The sequence below is a fragment of the Staurois parvus genome, unplaced genomic scaffold (genome assembly GCF_062004578.1).
Source record: "Staurois parvus isolate SC_StPar_1 unplaced genomic scaffold, SC_StPar_1.0 ptg000978l, whole genome shotgun sequence".
Lineage (NCBI taxonomy): Eukaryota > Metazoa > Chordata > Amphibia > Anura > Ranidae > Staurois > Staurois parvus.
The window spans coordinates 1363788-1386853 of record NW_028318774.1 but is presented as its reverse complement, the minus strand read 5'-3'; the positions used below and the strand labels follow the sequence as shown (position 1 = coordinate 1386853).

Sequence of the window (23066 nt, the reverse complement as noted above, 5' to 3'; positions counted from 1 at the left end):
AAGTTCCACTTTACTATGACTTATAAGAGAAATTTATCAGTCATTGTCAATCAAGGTTCCATACCCATCCTTAAGATTCATCCACAGGTTGCTAAGGGTTTGGTGGCAGATATGATCTGGTGGCATGATCTGAGGAAGGGGCAAGTCCCTGAAACATGTTATCATGCTTCTCTCCTTTGGTTTGACATGGTTTGAGTGCTCCCCTAGGCATCCAGTTTGCCTTCACCAGCCCTTGTTCGAGTGGTCTCTCGCCAGGTGTATGACATAATAACCGGATCTGGGACATGTGACTTTCGGTGGATGCGCCATCTCAGTGATCCCAGCAGCTGCTATCCACATACCCTTCCCATTGTCCTGAGGCTCCTGGGCTGAGCAATCTACTGTTGGGTCCAGGATTATGTGTCATCCTTCAGTTTCTGGGAATATCTGTTTCTCCTCTCCACTGGCTTGGTGATGTATCAATCTGGACACTCCTACATGTCATGCTTTTTAACCCAACATTGAAGTGTATTTCGATTTTATCTGTTCCTGAGCTTGTGACTCTATTGACTTCCACAGGGTTAGGAGCGCTCCTCTATTTGCTGTTTTAAATCTTTCACCTTTTGGTGCCTGTATATTATAGTTCCAGGGCTGGTTTGGAGACATGATACAGTGCTTTAGCAAACAAAACATCATTGAATTACGGTTTACGTGTTCTTTAAGGACATGTTCTTCAAACAAAGCAACAAAATAAGATAATAATATATTCTAAATATGAACAGACAATGAACACATCTCTGCCATTTCTGGATGAAAATATCTTAATAAACAGCAATAGGAACCGTTTCAACACCATATGGGAACACCTTGTAATTTTGCTATAATTTGCCTTCAGCATCTGTTGCGTGGTCTCTTATAATTTTATCAAAAAAGAAAACTTTTGAGGTAAACCAGACATGTATGTCTTATAATACAATCATGGATCAGATAGATGCTCTGTGACTTTTGTTGAGCTCCTCCGGAGCACTGATCATTTGTCCTTTGCTATAAAAGCACCTTCACTTTTTCAACTAAGTGGTAAAAAAAATAAAAGATGGGTTGGTTTTTGGCTTTTCATTACACTTAACACTTACACTCTCAATAATGAGAAACACACAATATTATGAAGATGGTGTTACTTTACTGGCCGTAGTCAACTTTTACAGTGTAGAAACTGCAGGATGGATGCTAGGGAAAAAAAGACACAAAATAGTAAGATGAACCATTACACTCGGTACGCAGGCAAACCTAATACATACAATAGCCTTTTATTCCAGGCATGGGTATTTTATACATAGCGTGACAACGCTGTGCCCTACCACGGTGTAAACAAAAAAAGTTTTCTATGACACAGGATTCTCACCCAGGCAAGTTGAAGGGCTCCAGAGTTTTTGTTTAATTCAGAGGAAACAGTTTTTTCAGTTTCCACATCAGATGGTGAAGCCTAGTTTGGGACCTGGAGCCCTGAGATTTATTGGTGATGTGGGCGGGATGAAATCTCCAATCCTTGGTCCGAGCTTTAGGAACCACCAGTACACTGATGAATCAGGACTATGGTTTTAGGCTCCACCCTGGCAGACAGAAGAGGTTTCTGTCCAGGAGTACAACTGTGAGCCAGAGCAGGAAGAGGCTCCCAAGTGTATGGACCAAGTTTTTGAGAGAGGTACTGAGTGGTATGGTGTCACGGTCTGTGGGACTAAGGGTCAGGGGGCTTAATGTTGTTTGTTCTTTGGATGGAAGGTAAAGATGAAAACTCCAGCGAGGGAAACTGATCAATTTTGTTCTTGAACGTTCTTGAAATAAATTGGGCAAGAAAACCACTAAAAAAGGAGAAAAGCAAGTGGATGCTTTCTTAACTGCTTGCCAACCACGCTATAGCCAAAAGACGGCTACAGCATGGTCGTCTAGTCCTGGGAGGGCATCCACAGATGTCTTCCCAGAACCCTCCACCCAGGGTGTGCCAATCAATGCATCCCTTTTACCATGTGATCAGCTGTGTCCAGTCACAGCTAATCATAGCTGATTTGCAGGTTATCGGCAGTCCTTTCCTCACACCCTGTGCCTGTGTGAGGAAAGGAAAGACGATAACTTTCAAGACTGTCAGTACATGGTTTACAATGATAATCAAGGCACTGATCATCAGTGCAGCCCCATCAGTGTGGCCTATCAGTGCCTCCTCATCAGTGCCCATCAGTGTAGCTTATCAGTGCCGTCTCATCAGTGCAGCCTCATAAGTGCCTATCAGCGCAGCCTCATCAGCTCACATCAAGAAAAACTACTTATTTGCTAAGTTTTATAACAGAAACTAAGAAAAACATTTTTGTTTTAAAAAAATAAAAAAAAACAGTGATGATTAAATATCACCAAAAGAAAGCCTTACGTGTCTCACAAAATTGATACAAATTTCATATGGGTATAGTTTTGCATGACTACGCAATTCAAAATGTAACAGTGGTGAAAGTTGAAAATTGGCCTGGGCAGGAAGGGGGTGAAAGTGCTAGAATTTAAAGTTAATTCTCACAATACTTACATTGATCCAGCTTGGACCATTGTAACTATGTATATACCATGCCTGGCCTATGCCCCTGTGAGCTGGAAATCGCTGAAGTAAATGCCGCTATTCCAGTGATCTCCACTTATTCCCCTGCTGCACTCTGAAGACAGGAGGTTGGCCACTCAGCATGAGCATACTGCGTTCCATTTTTTAAATGAATCCAAAACATTCTATGATTGGACAAGGTGGAGAGGCAGGTGGTGACATCATGCTTTGCACTTCATCCAATCACAGAATGCTTTGCATTTCCAGTTTCCAGGTCTAAGCTGGACCAAAGTACCTATGTATAAAATATCCATACTTGGAATTCATCTTTAATGGAAAACAGGAGCTCTTGGTGATATAGGACCTACTCTTCACCAACTCTTGAGTACAAGGTGTTGGACAGGTCAGAATCAGATCATAGGCCAGTTACCGGTCAGCTAGTAAAGCAAGGTACCAAAACTGAGAAGGCCAGGGATGAAGTAGAGCAACAGAGATCATGTGTAGACAGGACATGCACCCACAGAAACAACTAGCAAAACTCTACAATGGGCATAAAAGCCAGGGACTGAGGTCCCTTATAGCTCACATAACTGGTCTACTTATCTTGGAAGGATGGGTGTGCATGAGAAATGAGAACCCACACAGCAACACCACAGAAAGTAAGTAGAGGACCCATGGTCATGCTAAAGGAGGCAAATGGCTTGGAAGAGAGAATCGGAGCATTTTTTTTAACTAGCCCACATATTTTTATAATTAAAAAAATGTGGTTAGGAAATGTTTCAGTATGTTCAACTTCATAATTTCATCGAACCCCTGGTGAGGAACCTTGCTTCTCCAAAGACCCTTATGAGATTGTAAATCCAGTGCAACCACTAAGGGCACTCTGTCCCTGATTTATGTGTATAATCATGAATATCGTATGAAGTTGCTGCCTTCCTACTGTGCTCAGTGGTCTCAAGACCTGAGAGAATCTTTATCATTGGATGATTGGATACCAATCTGGCAGGCCACCTCAAAGTGTTCACGGAATATTCAGACGAGAATTCTCACAAGGTTCTCACCAGCTTGGTTTTTTCCCCAACGCACATAGCTACAGTAAGTTCGTCCTTGGCTATAACCCACTTTGCTTCTGAGGATGCACAGATACAGGAACAATGTTTCATATCTGGTGGTCCTGCCCAACGTCTCAGCACCTGTGTACTAGGCTATATAACCTGATCCACTTGGTCCCACATGTCAACCTGTGGAAAAACCCAAGTGAACTTCTCCTTCATAGACTGTTACAGGAGATCCCGCTTAGATCCAGGACACTGTTTGAGTTTTTCTTTATGGCAACTTGGCAGACCATAGCATGTGCCTGGAAATCTCTGACCCTTCACTTTGAAAACGTGAAATCCAGAATTTTTATTATTGAAAAGCTAACGGCGGTGTTGGAAGACAAACACAATCAGTTTCTGTCAATTTGGCAGCCCTGGCTTGATTATCAACCAGTCTCTAGATTCACAACATGGCTGGCTCATCTGTAAATAGTAATTCTGACATCTCCCCACTCAACCAGTTTTGAGACAGGTCCATGTCCAAAGAACCCCCACTTTTCTTCATTCTCTACTTCACCTCTCTTGGTACTGTCGCTTACTGCTTTTAGTAAGCATGTCCAAACCTGATTTTTATGGTCAGCACTTTTTCAGGGCAATTTCCCTTTTTGGCTTTGTTTTTTTCTTCTGCTTTGTGTAGCTGACTCAAGGATTGTTTTTTTTTTTGTTTTTTTTTTAGGACTAGGTTGTACGATCATCAGAACACTGTAAACTACAGAGTTTAATCTACATGGCAGTACTTGCAACCTTATCATTATGGTAATGCATCATACTCATAACCTTTCTGCAATATTCTTGTTATTTGAGACCCCTGCGTGGATCCATAATTCTGTCTTACTTCATGGATGCTGTATTCATTAATGCTTATGCGGGTTATACTTTTGTACGTTCAACGTTATGTGTCAATAAAGCCTTTTTGGTACCAGAAAAATATGCGGTTAGATTACAGCTCTTGATTTAGGGATTGGTAAATAGTGATGGGTTATTGGTGAATCTTGGATGGTAGGATGGGCGAGCTGACATACTGACTTCCTACCAGGGGTGGACTGACCATTCGAGCACTCGGGCACTGCCCGAGGGCCCAGGGTCAGTAGGGGGACCCATGAAATGCCCCTGGTACCTTTTTATAGGCTTTTTTGGGTGTGCTTTGAGTGCGGGCAAAGACACAGGGGCCCCATGATCCCCTATTGCCCGGGGGCCCCATGAGTTGTCAGGCACTATGGTATTTGATTTCTGTGTTCTGCAAAAAATCTGATTGATCCTGCTGCTCTCTATCTCCACCTCTTGTTCATGTCCCCAATTCAGCTAGGGATTTTGCAGCTATGGTGGCAACTTTTCACATGCTCAGTTTTCAGAGAGTTTCTAAGCTGAGAATTTCTTCTCTATCACATCTAAGCAGCCCATGTGACTATAGAGCAGGGGCGGACTGACAACTCATGGGCCCCAGGCAATAGGGGATCATGGGGCCCCTGTGTCCTTGCCCACACTTAAAAAAGCCTATAAAAAAGGTACCAGGAGCATTTCATGGGGCCCCCTACTGACCCTAGGCCCTCTGGCAGTGCCTGAGTGCTCGAATGGTCAGTCCGCCCCTGCTTCCTACCTGACGCAGGATTTTAAATTTGAGATCACAGTGGGTTTTCAGGGCTTTTAGGATGCTCTTGGAGATAACTAGACCTGTGCTTGCATTTGAGTTCAGCTTGCAGTTTACTTGATTAAATTTCTGCACAGACTCACCTTAAGACAAATGATGAATGAGGCCGGAGGCACAGAATCAGCATGCAGCATACCCATTTATCCAGGCTGCCGGAACCCTGAAAACAATTTAAAATATACGACATGAGAAAGCAAATCAGCACTGGCTTTCTCCTATTTGGCAGCTAATGAATAAGATATATTATGCCAACAAATACAGCCTTCCTTTTGCATTGCCCTTCTTTGCCGGAAGGGCCACCTTTGTGCCATTTGTTGTTTGAGTCTCATTTGAACGGAGTAAAAATAAAACTCTACGCAGCCTCCGGGTGCTCCAACACACTCCAAAAACATAATGAATCGGATTTATGATCTGATACAACTTGGCAGTGAAATAGGGAAAGCTTCCATGTAGGAGAGCGATGACTATGGGCAAGCTGTCTGCATCTTGTCAATCTGTCCATGCAAAATCAAGTCACATGATGAAATGATGGACAAAAATCAAAAGACAACTGAAAGATGAAATGAAAGACCTTAGGCCCAGACTATTACCTGATTTTCAGTTGGTCAAATAAAATTGTCTGCAGTTAATTGCACTTAGTATTTCTCAAGCAATAAATGATAGAACAAATGGTTCTTCTATGGTGCAAGCTACACAGTTGCAATAGTGATTAAAGCAGGGCTTTTTTCAGTGGAATTGTGGGGGGACACAGTTCTGGCACCTCCAGTACTGAATGTACGTAATGGCAAGGGCTGCTGGGGTGTGCTAGAGGGCCTATTGATGCTGGCTGCTGGGGATCTATTGTTGCAGGGGAGTCTATTGCATCTATTGTTGCTGGTGGGGTCTGTTGTTGCTTTGCAGGTCTATTGTTGCTGGTTAGGGATCGATTCTTGCTGGAGAGATGGTCTTATGTTGCTAGGGGGGGTCAGTTGTTGCTGAGAGGGATCTACGTTTGAGAGTGGGGTCTATTATTGCTGGCTGCAAGAGGTTGTATTGATGCAGGCTGCTGGGGGATCTAATGTTGCAGAGGAGTCTCGGGCGTCTATTAATGCTGGTGGGGTCTATTGTTGCTTTGCAAGCCTATTGTTGCTGGTTAGGGATCGATTCTTGATAGGGAGACAGTCTTATGTTGCTGGGGGTCAATTGTTGCTGAGAGGGATCGACTTTTGAGGGTTGGGTCTATTATTGCTGGTTGCAGGAGGCTGTATTGATGCTGGCTGCTGGGGGATCTATTGTTGCTTGGGTGGAACTATTGTTGCTAGGGTTGTATTTTGTTGCGGTGGACCTGTTGTTGTTGGGGTGGGGTTATAGTTACTGGTGGATTTATTGTTACTGGGAGGATATATTGTTACTGGGGGTATCTATTGATGCTGTGGGGATCTATTGTTGCTGGGGAGATCTATTGTTGGTTAGGGGGTAGAACCAAAGGGTAGTGCTCAGAGCAGGGGCGGACTGACAACTCATGGGGCCCCCGGGCAATAGGGGATCATGGGGCCCCTGTGCCCTTGCCCAAACTCAAAAAAGCCTATGAAAAAGGTACCAGGGGCATCTCATGTGGCCCCCTACTGACCCTGGGCCCCAGGCAGTGCCTGAGTTTCCAAATGGTCAGTCCGCCCCTAGCTCAGAGGTGGGTAAGGGGAAAAGACAAGGGGTGACTCAAAAGGGAGGGGAGTATCTGTACCTATTCTCTGGGAAAAAAGCCCTGGATTAAAATATAATTTTTGCATACAGTGGTGAAAGAGTTAGACCCTCTGTCTAGTGAAGTGTTTATTGCTGCCTGTGTCCCCAATGGGAAGATTCACCCCTCTATTTGTCCTGGTGACCAATGCCACCCCGACAGTGAGGGGGAAATTTCAAGTTTTAGAGTCGTCACAAGAAAACGAGGTGAGGGTAAACCCTTCAATACACCTGGTCCAGTGAAAACTGTCCAAGGCCTCTTTCACATGGGCAGCGGTGTTTTTACTGCGCAGACTGTCCACCTGATGCCTATGATATAACCAGAGGAGGTTGTTCAAATGCTGCGGTTGCAACAATTAGCAAAATTTAGCAAAATGTAGCACAGCATGTCAGCTGCCTAAGGTTCCCTGCTAACCTTTAGTAGCCAAAAAAGCCATGTCCATGTGTCCCTCTGATCCCAGTTTTACTTTGTTACCCTGCCCCTGGTTTTCAGTTCCCTAGAACTAAGTGCAACCCATCAGAATCTCCCTGCTTATTAGGCAGTAAGAGCGCACTCATTGGACAGGTGGGTGATGGTGAGCATAGCCTTGTCCCGAGGTCCCATTTTTATTATGCCCTTTTTTCCCCAATATGATTACATTTTGGAATAAAAATGCCAAAAGGATCGATGCTTTCAGTACCGATCAAATAATGTTTTCACTGTAAGGCCTCTTTCACACGGGCGTTCCATATGTCCATTGTTCATCTGTCCTTCTACGGTTGAAAAACAGATACCCATGTATTTCTATGGACTAGCGGATGTAAACGGATGATCATCCATTTACATCCATTAATGTCTGTATCCGTTAACATCCGTTTTTTTTTGAATGGAAGAAAACACTATTTTTCTTCCTTAAAAAAGAAACAAAGCCTGGAACGGATGAAAAACAGATGTAAATGGATGTAAACAGACAAAAAACAGATGTAAACGGATGTTAACAGATGAAAAAAAGATGTAAATGGATGTAAACAGACAAAAAACAGATGTAAACGGATGTAAACAGATGAAAAACAAATGTAAATGGATGTAAACAGATGAAAAACAGATGTAAACAGATAAAAACAGATGAAAAATGGATGTAAATGAATGAAAAACGGATGTATAATGGTTGTAAATGGATGCAAAATGGATGAAAAAACTATGTAAACTGATGAAAAATGGATGTAAACTAATGAAAAACTGATGGAAACTGATGGAAAAAAAAGGATGAAAACTGATGAAAAATGGATGTAACCTGATGAAAAAAAAGGATGAAAACTGATGAAAAAACGGATGTAAACTGATGAAAAACGGATGTAAACTGATGGAAAAAGGATGTAAACTGATGAAAAACGGATTGAAAAAATAATGTAAACTGATGAAAAAAACAGATGTAAACTGATGAAAAAAACAGATGTAAATGAATGAAAAATGGATGTAGACGGATGAAAAACGGATATAAAACAGTTGTAAACGGATGAAAAATGGATGAAAAAACTATGTAAACTGATGAAAAACGGATGTAAACTAATGAAAAAACTGATGTAAACTGATTAAAAAAGGATGTAAACTGATGAAAAATGGTTGTACACTGATGAAAAAAAACAGATGTAAACTGATGAAAAAAAGGATGTAAACTGATCAAAAAAAGGATGTAAACTGATGAAAAACGAATGAAAAAATTATGTAAACTGATGAAAAACAGATGTAAACTGAGGAAAGAAACAGATGTAAACTGATGAAAAAAATAGATGTAAACTGATGAAAAAAATAGATGTAAACTGATGAAAAAAACCCAGGTGTAAACTGATGAAAAAATGAATGTAAACTGATCCGTTTTTACTTTGAAAAAACATGACTGAACTGATGAAAAAAACAGAACGCCGTGTGAAAGACCCTAAATGACAATGAAAAGGATGGACCAGAAGGATGGTTACCTCATTAGGCAATTAACATTTGTCATCACTAATGTGTCGGATTTTTGCGGTCACAATGGGACACAATTCTAATCCAGCCTTGGTAGTAACGGCAATGCATTGTGATCTACAATACAGGCTCCAGCACTGCTGATTGCAGCATCAGCTTTCCTGGGAATGCGGCCTATTAATCGAGCCGCGGTTTTTGGAATCACCATGGCGACCAACAGACCATGCCAGTGTCCTAGATTTTCCCAGCAGTTTGTTCCTAAACTGACAGCGGTGATATGAATGCTCCTTGAAGCAGATTTTTCTCTCCTGTGGAAAATAAAATCCAAGCTCTCACAGAGGCTCATATTGCAAAGGCACGGCTCCTAAATCAGTGCAGTGTTCTGCAGATCTACTATAAATGGCTTCCAGGTTCTGGCAGACGATGAACGAAAGTGAATGTGAAGAGAGACTTTTCACATATTTAACCTTAAAAGGGCTCTGAGTGAGGACTGAGGTGCACTTCCATCACACAGGGAGGTTTAGCATTTCATTCAGGGCTCGTTCAGACAAGCAGTAAGCTTACCGCCATCTGAAAAGCAATCTACAGTGGATGACTTTTCAGTGGGTGGTATAGCAGCGGCTGACAGGCGTTCAGGAGGCACTACTGCTGCCTGTTTGTTTTTCCTTCTACTTTTTTTTTGTTAATGCCATGCATTTTACATTGGAGGACTGCATCGCAACTGTGAGCCAAGCGCTTGGTTTGCAGTTGCGGTGAGGCCCTATTGATCTCAGTTGGTCAAGTGGTGCCGCCTGTCAAAATCTAAAGCTCCAGTTAAAAATGCTGTGGCTGTGAGACAAAGTAATGCAAGTTAGGATTCAGGTGAGCAGCCTGATGAAGAGGGGGGTGGTAAAACCATGGCTCAGCCACCTTTTTTTCTAAAACCCCTGACTGCCTGTGTGAAAGAGCCCTTAGCAGGTATGTAATACCTGGCATTGACTTTCTGTGGTTGTACTCCTTACAGTGGATCTGTACCATAAATTACTTTTTGTGAAAACTCTTCTTATATCCCCCGCCAGTGCTACTAGCCCCTCTCTCCTGTCAGGCACCCCCATAGCAGGTGTGCTCCTGAGCCATGGCTCTGCGTGTCCATTCAGACACAGAGCTGTTGCTCGGCACCACCTCCTCCCTCTCTTGATTGGCTCACTGGCTGTGATTGACAGCAGCGGGAGCTAATGAGTATGGTCTGTATAGTACACATGTTTATGTGCTTATATGCTCATAAATATTCCTCTATCTCCCAGAATGCCAAATATTAAATAAAATGCTCTTCAAGGGGGAGTCGTGATTTACGCATGTACACACATAAAATACTAACCAGTAACAGGCTGATCTAAATGCAGTGCTAGTTTACTGATGTTTATGTGTCTTTGAAAGCAATGGGCTGCATTTAGATCAACAACGAAGCAGGATGGGATGATGTAATCTCTGGGAGTCTTTCAGTTAGGCTCCAGGATGTATGTAAATAGTCTACACCTATAGCAAGGGCATAGGCAGTTATTGGAAAAGGTGAATTAACCCTTTAACTTAGAGTAAATAGGTATCCTTACCGACCTTTATATATGTTCCTTTCAGAGAAGCTCGAGCACTCTGGAAGGCTGAAGCTTTGTACCTGGGCATGTTAAACTTTATAGGCAAGTGCCAGAGTAATAACTTTTTTCACAAAAAGTTTGCTTCAGGGTCAGTTGGACAAACTGAAAATATTCTGTGCCTGGATTAGAAGATCAGCTATTTGCATAGCTTTATCAAAGTGGTCTCCAAGCTGTGGCCTGGGGGCCCTCATGTGTGGCCCTTTTGTTGCCTTTATCTGACCCTTGCAGCACTATTCCTCCCACTAATATCAACGATGGAGCACTATTTCTTCCACTGACACCAATGATGGGGCACTATTCCTTCCACTGACTCCAACAGTGGAGCACTATTTCTTCCACTGACACCAATGATGGGGCACTATTTCTTCCACTGACACCAACAATGGGGCACAATTTCTTCCACTGACACCAATGATGGGGCACTATTTCTTCCACTGACACCAACAATGGGGCACAATTCCTTCCACTAACACCAATGATGGGGCACTATTTCTCCCACTGATGCCAATGATGGGGCAGTATTTCTCCCACTGACACCAATGATGGGGCACTATTTCTCCCCCTGATGCCAATGATGGGGCAGTATTTCTCCCACTGACACCAATGATGGGGCATCATTCCTCCCACTGACACCGACCATGGTGCACTATTCCTCCCACTGACATCAACGATGGGGCACTATTCTTCCCACTGACACCAATAATGGGTCACTATTCCTTCCATTGACATCAATGATGGGGCATTATTCCTCCCACTGGCACCAACATTGGGGTGCTATTTCCTCCACTGACACCAATGATGGGGCACTAATACAAAAGATGGGGCACCTTTCCTCCCCTTAATATAAAAGATGGGGTATTGTTTACTCCCACTGATACCTGGACATTTTCTACTCCCATTGGCCACACTCAGGTCCCCCTAAAGTCTGAACAACAGCAAAATTGGCCCTTTGCTAACAAAGTGTGGAGACCCCTGCTCTATCAGATTGAAAACTGAAACAAAATCAATAAGATATATTTATAGACCTGAAGAAAAAGAAAATTTCTCCTGCTGATAAATGTGAGGTCTCTAACCAAATTCCGAATGCAGGGCTTGACAAATCCCATGTGCCAGATCGCCATGGTGACTAGAAATTGCATCCTGGCGCCTGGGTTCACACACTGCCTCCCACTGACTTCAATGCAAAATCGTGTTCCATTGACTTAAATGCAAAATCATGTCCCATTGAATTCAATGCAAAAACTCCTCCGATCGACTTCATTGTAAAATCGCGTCCTATTGACTTCATTGTAAAAATTGCCTCCCATTGACTTCAACACAAAAATGTCTCCTATTGACTTCAATGCAAAAACTCCTGTCACTAGCAATCGTTTGTGAACACTTATCTCTGCATGCCACTCTACTCTTTCCCTTGAGAGTCTGGAATGCACCACCACAAACTCTCACAGGACCCTTTTCGTAATGGCACTCAAAACACAATGTGCGTGGATCGCACCTCTTTGAACCATCTCAATAGGTACACATAATATCTAGCCTATCATGCAAATCTGTGAGTTTGAAAATGCATCTAGAATCATATATGTGTGAACCAGGGCAGCTCCATTCACATCTGGGCGTTTTGGGATCACGGCAGAATTGCTGTGATCACAAAACGTAGGTTCAGGTGCCCATATATATATATAGAAACTCACTGCCCACTTTATTAGGTACACTTTGTTAGTGCCACTAAAACGTGGTGCGGTTTTGCCGTGATTGTCACGTGGCAAATCGCATCACGTGAAGCTTGTTGTTTACAATTTGCCTTGCCCTGGGCGATGACAACCCACGCTATGCTGAAAAAGAAAGCTGGCTCCTAACTTTTTTTAGCTGGCTCTTAGATTCAAAGCGAATTTGTCAAGCCCTGTACTAATGCTATATAAACAGGTCATTATATCATAATTTACTCTCTGCTGTAACCTGTCAATCAAATGACTCAATGGTTACAAAGCAATGAGATCAGAAACAAATGAGCAATTTGTAAAACAAATAATATGCCACAAAGTATGATCCTTGCAGCGAGATAAACCCCCCAGGTCCCAGTCTGCTGAGTAAAGCCGCATTATTTTCAGCCAAGGGTAAATAGCCTGTATCCAAAATAGTTGTCTATTTACTTGTAGGCTCAGCTTCAGTTTATAGAGAACAGGAAGCATTATCCGGACTGTTGTGATTACTCAGGATTTTGGGGAAGTGACCTATAAATATTATCTTCCAAAAAACAAAAAAAAAAAAAGAGAAGGGAAAAAAAATGATTTACCATCTGCTACACAAGCTACGCAGTGAATTATTTTCAGGCTTAAAAAAAAATGTTCCATTTAGCTTGCTTGAGTGAGCGGCTCTGCAGATGAGTGCGGTGATTTTCACCAGTGTCAGTGGAGATGGCTGCTGTAATGTTACAGGGTGGGGGCCCCTTGAGTCTGCCCGCGATGTGAAAGAACTCTACTCATTACTGAACCCATTGTAATCAGATGAACAGATGCTTTTAATAATACTACACTCCACTGCAAAGATGGCCCGTGACAAAAGGCGAGGCCAGGGGGAAAACAGACAGCCCATCTTTGGGGCCCATTGCTGTGTCCAGGTCCAGCCTATTTTTTTTTTATCTCTTCCCCCCTCCCTGTATAAAAAAAAAAGTTTGCAAAACAGTACGCACCCTTTCCATGTTCCCGTGCTGCCCCAAGTGTTCTCCTCTGTGCTAAAGCGCAATTCCACACCCAGGTCAAATAATGCTCTGCATCATTCAGGGTCGGTTCACACTACATGCGTTTCAGTTGCGTTTTCTCTGCATCCAAAATGCACAAAAAGTAGGTTACATGGTTGTCAATGTTATAGTTCACATCAGCGCTTGCAGTTGCAGTGCGTTCCGGTCGCAGAAAAAAAGTAGAACAGGCTGCATTTTTTCTGCACAGGACTGTACTGGAACGCAGTAAAACGCACCAAAAACACACCAAGAATGCACTGGAACGCACAGGTCCCTATTTAAATTGAAGAAAAAGAGGGGGGAAAAGTGTACTGGAATGCATAAAAACGCACTGGAATGTGCCAAAAACGCTCACGCAAAAACACATCTGGAATGCATCTGGACCAGGGGCGGACTGACCATTTGGGAACTCGAGCACTGCCTGAGGGCCCGGGCTCAGTAGGAGGCCCCATGAGATGTCCCTGGTACCTTTCATAGGCTTTTTTTGGTGTGGTTTGAGTGTGGGCGAGGACACAGGGGCCCCATGATCCCCTATTGCCCGGGGGCCCCTTCAGTTGTCAGTCCGACCCCTGATCTAGACTGCGTTTCTATAGTGTGAACCGGCCCTCAAACCACTTCCTATGAGCCCAGGATGTCTGACGTGCCCCTGGGTGGGTACTCCATGAAGGAGGAATTCCAGGTTTGCATATTTTATCAGTGTAGTCACCATACCTGGGAACAGGGACTCCGGCTGTACAGAGGTAGCCTTAGAAGGGATCCATAAGAAGGAAAGGAAGTGTGGACATAGTTACTATGTACCCGTATCTACACACTTTTATATATTATTGCCATTTTCTTCGAGGGGCGGGGGGGGGGGATATCCTCTTTAAAAGGAGCCTCTATCAGAATAGATAACAAAACTGCATTTGTTTGAACAGAGAAAACAGTTGTTCTATCCTGTGCTATTTATGATGGCAAGAGCTGACTGTTTATGAGTCCCTCAAAGTACATCGAGTCAATGAACTCTATTTATGAATTGATCACCAGTGTGTACAAACTGCCATAACCATTTATGAACCCTGTGTTCTCCATGTGTCTGCTTCATGCAGTTCACACAGATTACATCACAGGAGGAACAATTATAATAGAAAGATTCGGCCTTGCCACTTGACATTTCTAGACCTAGCAACTTCTGATATGGGAACGTAACTCTAAACCTAATCACTAAAATCGCAGAAACTTTTACCATGTTAATGGAGTACTCTGTGACAGCAATAGATATGTGACAGGGATTTTTATGGGGGGATTTGGGGTCTATGAGACCCCAAATCATTCTCCTGCACATGAAATCATTAAAAAACACCATTATTCGGATTTTTAAAAATGGCACAGAAAGTTTTCGAGTAAAGAGTAAGTGATGACAGGTCATTGCTTCCGGTTTACAATAAATGAGAGCTGATCAAAGCCTATTACAGCTTTGTTCCGCTGTCCAGCCAGCTTGGTGGACAGGCCGGCTGGTCGCTCGGGACTCCCAGTGGGACAGGAGATCCCGAGAGAACAGCGGGAGGCGACAGAAGGGTGGGGGATGTCCCCTCCCGCTCCTTGTAGAAGCATTTGAACGGCTAATAGCTGCTCCGATTGCTTGTACAAGAGAGCCAACTGGTCCTAAAGCAGAGTTCCACCAAAAAGCAGAAGCTCCACTTGTTTGCCCCCCCCTCCACTGCCTTATTTGGCACCTTTTTTGGGGGAGTGGATACCTGGTTTTGACCCACTTCCAGCTCAGTTCTCCGCAGCAAAGCGAGCTGGAGGTTCGGCCCCCTCCTTCCTCCCGCAGTCTCCTGGGAACTCTCACAGGTCCCAGAAGACTGCCGGACCAATCAGGTTGCGCAGCATGACTCGTGCATGCGCAGTGGGCACCAGGCTGTGAAGCCGCAAGCTGTCACAGCCTGGTGCCAACAGTTGAGATGCCAACGCCATGGAGAGAAGAGTCAGAGAAGGGGGGGCGCAGGTGAGTACATCGCTGGAGCCCGGGACAGGCAAGTGTGTGTGCAGCTTTTGTAGCTGTTGACTTTTATTAAACACAAAAATGGCTGGAACTCCGCTTAAGGTCCCATGAGAGGTAAGGATGACACCTAGGATATTGCAAGTGCACCCGCTACATGTAAACTATACTGATAGGCTCGCAGAATCTATAACACATACAAAAAATGTAGCTGCCTTTTCCTGGTGGTCATGGAGGCGCAGGATCCATAGACAGGAAATTGTAGTCTGATTGGGCTGAAAACATCACCTCAATCCTGTGGACAGGTTCTGAATTGGTGCTACTAAACCTCATCTGTTCTCAGACATATACAGCTAATGTTTCATTTTATATCAGGTTCTGGATTTTCCGTTTGATCTGTTCACTATGTGTATGAACATGGTGCGCACTTGTCATATGCACCCCATACACAGGAGATTTATGTCCAATAAAAACTGAAGCATCCAGTGTATATATCAGCATTGCTACTCAATCTGCACTGGAACAAAGGCCATGCGTTTATTGCACAGTGTTCATACCCTTTACATTGTCTGCACGGCGTTCATACCCTCTGCATTGTCTGCACAGCGTTCATACCCTTTGTATTGTCTGCACGGCTTCATACCCTTTGTATTGTCTGCACGGCGTTCATACCCTTTGTATTGTCTGCACGGCGTTCATACCCTTTGTATTGTCTGCACGGCATTCATACCCTTTACATTGTTTGCACTGCGTTCATACCCTTTGTATTGTCTGCACGGCCTTCATACCCTTTGTATTGTCTGCATGGCGTTCATACCCTTTGTATTGTCTGCATGGCTTTCATACCTTTTGTATTGTCTGCACGGCGTTCGTACCCTTTGTATTGTCTGCCCGGCGTTCATACCCTTCGTATTGTCTGCAGGGCGTTCATACCCTTCATATTGTCTGCACGGCATTCATACCCTTTACATTGTTTGCACTTCGTTCATACCCTTTGATTTGTCTGCACGGCGTTCATACCTTTTGCATTGTCTGCACGGCATTCATACCCTTTGTATTGTCTGGAAGACGTTCATACCCTTTATATTGTCTGAATGGCATTCATACCCTTTGCATTGTCTACATGGCGTTCATACCCTTTGTATTGTCTGGAAGGCGTTCATACCCTTTATATTGTCTGCATGGCGTTCATACCCTTTGCAGTGTCTGCACAGCGTTCATACCCTTTGTATTGTCTGCAGGGTGTTCATACCCTTTGTATTGTCTGCACAGCGTTCATACCCTTTGTATTGTCTGCATGGCGTTCATACCCTTTGTATTGTCTGCATGGCGTTCATACCTTTTGTATTGTCTGCATGGCGTTCATACCTTTTGTATTGTCTGCACGGCGTTCATACCCTTTACATTGTTTGCACTGCGTTCGTACCCTTTGTATTGTCTGCACGGCGTTCATACCCTTTGATTTGTCTGCACGGAGTTCATACCTTTTGCATTGTCTGCCCGGCGTTCGTACCTTTTGTATTGTCTGCCCTGCGTTCATACCTTTCATATTGTCTGCATGGCATTCATACCCTTTACATTGTTTGCACTGCGTTCATACCCTTCGTATTGTCTGCACGGCGTTCATACCCTTTGTATTGTCTGCACGGAGTTCATACCTTTTGCATTGTCTGCATGGCATTCATACCCTTTATATTGTCTGAATGGCGTTCATACCCTTTGCATTGTCTGCACAGCGTTCATACCCTTTGTATTGTCTGCCCGGCGTTCATACCCTTTGTATTGTCTGCCCGGCGTTCATACCCTTTGTATTGTCTGGAAGGTGTTCATACCCTTTATATTGTCTCAGCAAACACAAATGCTCCTGCGCTTGGGGATGGACTCGATGCAGGCTACAACCACATAAGGAATGTCCTGGAACATGCACACCTTGCTGCCCTCAAATGGACCGGGGAAATCCAAATATACTGAATGAGGAAAGACAAAACAGAGGGCGCACAGGTCATTACCATAAAAAATGTTTAATAAAAAATAAAGTAGGTGTTGTACTCACAAACGACAATATAGTCAAGGCACATCATAAAAGAACAGCTGGGTCAACACCGCGCTGAGTAACAGTCCACAATAGGGAGTTTAGACATCCAAAAGGCTAACGCGTTTCGAGGACTTGCCTCTTCCTCAGAGCCACCTGGCATTCATACCCTTTGCATTGTCTGCCCGGCGTTCGTACCCTTTGTATTGTCTGCCCTGCGTTCATACCTTTCATATTGTCTGCATGGCATTCATACCCTTTACATTGTTTGCACTGCGTTCATACCCTTCGTATTGTCTGCACGGCGTTCATACCCTTTGTATTGTCTGCACGGCGTTCATACCCTTTGTATTGTCTGCACGGCGTTCATACCCTTTGTATTGTCTGCACGGTGTTCATACCCTTTGTATTGTCTGAATGGCGTTCATACCCTTTGCATTGTCTGCACGGCTTCATACCCTTTGCATTGTCTGCACGGCGTTCATACCCTTTGCATTGTCTGCACGGCGTTCATACCCTTTGCATTGTCTGCACTGCGTTCATACCTTTTGCATTGTCTGCAGGGCGTTCATATCCTTTGTATTGTCTGGAAGGTGTTCATACCCTTTATATTGTCTGCATGGCGTTCATACCCTTTGTATTGTCTGCATGGCATTCATACCCTTTATATTGTCTGCATGGCGTTCATACCCTTTGTATTGTCTGCATGGCGTTCATACCCTTTGTATTGTCTGCATGGCGTTCATACCCTTTGTATTGTCTGCATGGCGTTCATACCCTTTGTATTGTCTGCACGGCCCCCCTGATCTATATCATTTTGCATGTGCACATGAATGATTCACAGCAGGGCTGGCTGAATGCTGCAATGATGTCAGACAGGTGGGTGGTGAGAAGGTGCGGGGGCTTCATCTGAGTGGGCAGAGTGTTCTGGTATGTGAATGAATCTTTACTCTGCTGCCATGGAGCCGGGCTGTTATAACTGGGTGGATGCAATCATGTTTGTGAAGGCGATGTCATTTCATTTTCACATAGATGCCACTCGTTATTTCCTCTTTAAGAGTCGCAGTGGATTTTACCCATGAGAGTTCCAAGAGTACTAACAATAGGTCCTCCTGCACACGGGGCATTTTGATAACGCTGGTAATGTTAGCTGTATAAACTCACGTCAAAAAAGTGAGTTTTTCAGCTTTTTTTTTTGCCTTTTTGCATTGGCATTTAGCTGCGTTTTCCCGCGTTTTTCCACATTTGTGGTTTTTAGCGTATTTTAACATTTTGTGGGGTAAAAAGAACGTCCAAAAATGCCGGTTTGCTTCATTTTACTGTGTTTTTCAGCATTAGAGCATTTTTACAACTAAAAAACTCCTCTAGAAACCCACTAGTCCTGGGTTTTTTTTCCAGCCACGTTGATTACAGTCTATGTGTACATGAACACATAGGATCACATGCTGGGGGGTTTACTAACTGTAGAAAAAAACATCAAAAGCCAAAACCAGCCACTGTAAAAACGTCAAGTGTGCATGAGGACTTAGTGAGTTCCTTCTGAAAATGCTGTTTGATTGCCTGTCATGCTGATCCCTTGGCTTCAATATTTTCTAGCATCAATGACCTGGAACACGTATGCAGATCAGGAATGCAGAAGAAAAGTCAGAGTCACTGGCTCAAAGTATTGAACCAAGAGAGTCAGCATGACAGACAAGCAACTAGCACATTCAGGTCAGCGGTCAGCAGTGGCAGCCCACTTGTGACAGATTTTCTTTAGAACCCATTCACTTTTGCATTGCCTTATCATCCATTAAAGTGCACTTTATTAAAGTGGTTGTAAACCCTTACATGTACCCAGTGAAGGGGCTGGCCTCAGGTGATGCACAGAGAGGAAACAAATCCTCCTACATAAGTTGTACCTGTTTGTCTGTGGCCTTCTGTTCTCTACATCCATTTAAAGTGCTGAATTTGTAAAGCTTGTCTGAGAGTTCAGAAAAAAGGGGTAGAGAGCTGAAATTAGACTCTGCAGAGCTCAGTGAGGAAAGCTTTAAGAGCTGATTGGAGGAAAGAAACACCCCTCCCTTTCATACAGCTCAGAGGAATAGAGTTGAGGATGTCACTCTGATGGAGGTCCCTCCCCTGTCACTATTTTTCTCTTGGTGTCAGGAAGACTTGTCAGAAGTGACTCATGTGCACCACACAGATTGCAGCTGTCTTCAACATGTGTTCTGACAAATATTGTTTTTTTTTTGTTGACCTAGCATCAGGGGTGGACTGACAACTCATGGGGCCCCCGGGCAATAGGGGATCATGGGGCCCCTGTGTCCTTGCCCAAACTCAAAAAAGCCTATGAGAAAGGTACCAGGGGCATCTCATGGGGCCCCCTACTGACCCCGGGCCCTCGGGCAGTGCCCGAGTTTCCAAATGGTCAGTCCGCCCCTGCCTAGCATTCTCAAGTCCCATTTGGGACCCCATTTTGCTATTAATGACTGATGAACGTTTTTGGATTGTTGTTTTTTTGTATATTATTTGTGCCTGTTCAGATTGGCTGTAATGTTTTGAGAAATGGATGCATAATTAGTTTGGGCTGTTCTGTAACACCTTTTTCTATGATACAACTAATAAACACTATTGGAAAACAGAAGTGACTCATGCTGATAGCAGAGGAACTAAGCTGTAGACAGAAATGACAGTTGGTGCTCTGAATTGAGAAGTACACACAATGGAGGGATATGCTTTGCTCATATTTCGTGACTGAGGTTTACAATCACTTTAAGGAAGCTTGTTCATTATGAATGGACTAACATTGTACCTTCACGCACGGAAAGTAGGACATGACCCTTTTATGTAGTGCATGACAACGCACTACATATGCATTGTGGTGAGCATAAGTGGGGGTGCATTGACAACTACTGTAAGAATGTGTTGGGGCTGCGATTCAAAATGAATGGTACAACAACACAACATTACAGTTTGTGTAATTCTACTTACTAGTTACTGGGTAGGGAAGCTGAACCAATTTTGTGTCCTTGTATCATTATTCGGCCAGCACTTACAGTATATGCAATCAAGGGGGTCATGGATTGACAGCTTACACCTGGGGTTTTGTCACACAACCTTTAAAGGGAACTTGTCATGATGCTCCTTACATTGGCGGTCATTGGGAAGAATTATTATTATTATACAGGATTTATATAGCGCCAACAGTTTGCTCAGCACTTTACAATATAACGGGAGACAATACAGCAACAATACAGTTCAATACAAGAGGGATAGCAGGGCCCTGCTCCTTGGAGTTTACAATCTAGGAGAAGAATGCTCTCTTCCATTGGTGGTTGGTGGGAATAATGCTACTTACATTGGTGGTTAGTGGGAAGAATGCCCTCTTTCATTGGTGGTCGGTGGGAATAGTGCTCCTTACATTGGTGGTTAGTGGGAAGAATGCCCTGTTACATTGGTGGTCGGTGGGAATAGTGTTCCTTACATTGGCGGTTAGCAGGAAGAATGCTCCTTACACTGGCAGTCAGTGGGAAGAATAATCCATACATTTGTGATCAGTGGGAAGAATGCCCCCTTATATTGGTGGTCAGTGGGAAGAATGCTTCTTACATTAGTGATCATTGGGAAGAATGCCCCTTACATTGGTGGTAAGTGGGAAGAATGCTCCTTACATTGGTGATCATTGGGAAGAATGCTCCTTACATTGGTGATCATTGGGAAGAATGCACCTCACATCGGTGGTCAATGGGAAGCATGATCCTTACTTTGTTGGCCAGTAGGAAGAATTCCCCCTTACATTGGTGATCATGGGGAAGAGTGCACCTAACATTGGTGATCATGGGGAAGAGTGCACCTAACATTGGTGATCATGGGGAAGAGTGCACCTAACATTGGTGGTCAGTGGGAAGAATGTGCCTTACATTGGTGGTCATTTGGAAGAATGCTCCTTACATTGGTGGTCAGTGGGAAGAATGCTCCTTACATTGGTGATCATTGGGAAGAATGCACCTCACATCGGTGGTCAATGGGAAGCATGATCCTTACTTTGTTGGCCAGTAGGAAGAATTCCCCCTTACATTGGTGATCATGGGGAAGAGTGCACCTAACATTGGTGGTCAGTGGGAAGAATGTTCCTTACATTGGTGGTCATTGGGACGAATGTGCCTTACATTGGTGGTCATTTGGAACAATGCTCCTTACATTGGTGGCCATTTGGAAGAATGCCCTCTTACATTGATGGTTAGTGGAAAGAATGCCCCTTACATTGGTGGTCATTGGGAACAATGCTCCTTACATTGGTGACCAGTTGGAAGAATGCCCCTTACATTGGTGGTCAGTTGGAAGAATGCAATTTATATTGGTGACCAGCTGGGTTAATCCTGTATCATTGTTTTGGCCATCCCCTATTGCCCATATAGTAGTGCAGTTCAACCTAAGACCTTTCTTCAAAGGCCCTTGGTGCATTACTCTATGCACCATTGGTGGTCAGTGGGAAGAATGCCCCTTACATTGATGGTTAGTGGGAAGAATACCCCTAACCTGGGGCTCAGTGGGAAGAATTCCTCTTACATTGATAGTCAGTGGGAAAAATGCTTCTTAAGTTGGTGGTCAGTGGGAAGAATACCACCCTTACAGAAAGGTAAAAAGATCATTGATGTCATGTTGCTGGCTCCTTCAAGTGGTGTTGGCCCTAAAACTGTGCAGATGGGAGGTTAGTCAGAGGGGAGGCCAATCAGCCACAGCTCAAGGAACCCCTCAGCTACCCTAGGAGCAGGGGCTGACTGACAACTCATGGGACCCCCGGGCAATAGGGGATCATGGGGCCCCTGTGTCCATGCCCAAACTCAAAAAAGCCTATGAAAAAGGTATCAGGGGCATCTCATGGGGCCCCCTACTGACCCCGGGCCCTCGGGCAGTGCCCGAGTTTCCAAATGGTCAGTCCGCCCCTGCCTAGGAGGCACCCTAATGTTCCACAGAGAATGGCTGATATAGACTTGTTGAAATAAGATCCAGGCATAAGATAGCAAATTTGATTTATAATTTTTCCAGGCGAATGTGAAAGGTACTTTGCTGACTCTCAATAAATATGTCTTCCAAAAAAATGATAGCCATATTTGATTCTAATAATATTAGATAACAATATTTGAATCTAAATGTTAACTTTTTTTGTCAGGTTTAAAATGTAGGAACATTTCCAGGACAAATCTTTAAAACCTTGGATTGTGGAGATCAGTGATTGTTAGCATCTACGCACATAATCCCAGAGAAAGCCTCTGCACATCTACACATTTGGATCTCTGCTGTTGCATTCTGGGATATCTTCACTGAAGTGATGAACAATGAGTTACGTGAGGAGAATAGCGATTTTATACAAAGGATCTGCGTCTTCTGCCATTCACATTCACAGCTGCTCTTTGTTTAGAGACTTTGGGAATCAACCTTGTATTCTCTCCCAGGCCTGGACAGCCATGTGAAAGAAATTCACAGTCCGTCCACATATTGAGGGCTGCAGAAAAATCAATTCATCCTTTACAGAGCATTAAGCTGTAGAGTTATTTAACCATATATAGCTGAGGAAGTTGTGGGTTAATCCTGTATCATTGTTTTGGCCATCCCCTATTGCCCATATAGGAATGCAGTCCAACCTAAGACCTTCTTTCATAGGCCCATGGTGTTTTATTCTATGCATGTTTGAATGGGCTGCCACTGCACCACAACACACATAAAACTGGACATATGT

At 43.8% G+C, this 23066-nt stretch overlaps 1 long non-coding RNA gene across 1 annotated transcript; it reads right to left on the bottom strand.

Annotated features, from left to right (window-relative positions):
* Nucleotides 1–1139: 1139 nt before the first annotated feature.
* LOC149441540 (uncharacterized) lies at nucleotides 1140–14109 on the bottom strand. Its single transcript, XR_016307330.1, has 3 exons — nucleotides 14043–14109; nucleotides 5386–5462; nucleotides 1140–1206 (listed from the first exon to the last, which is right to left on the bottom strand). It is a non-coding gene; the product is annotated as an uncharacterized LOC149441540 (long non-coding RNA).
* Between the last annotated feature and the right edge of the window lie 8957 nt (nucleotides 14110–23066).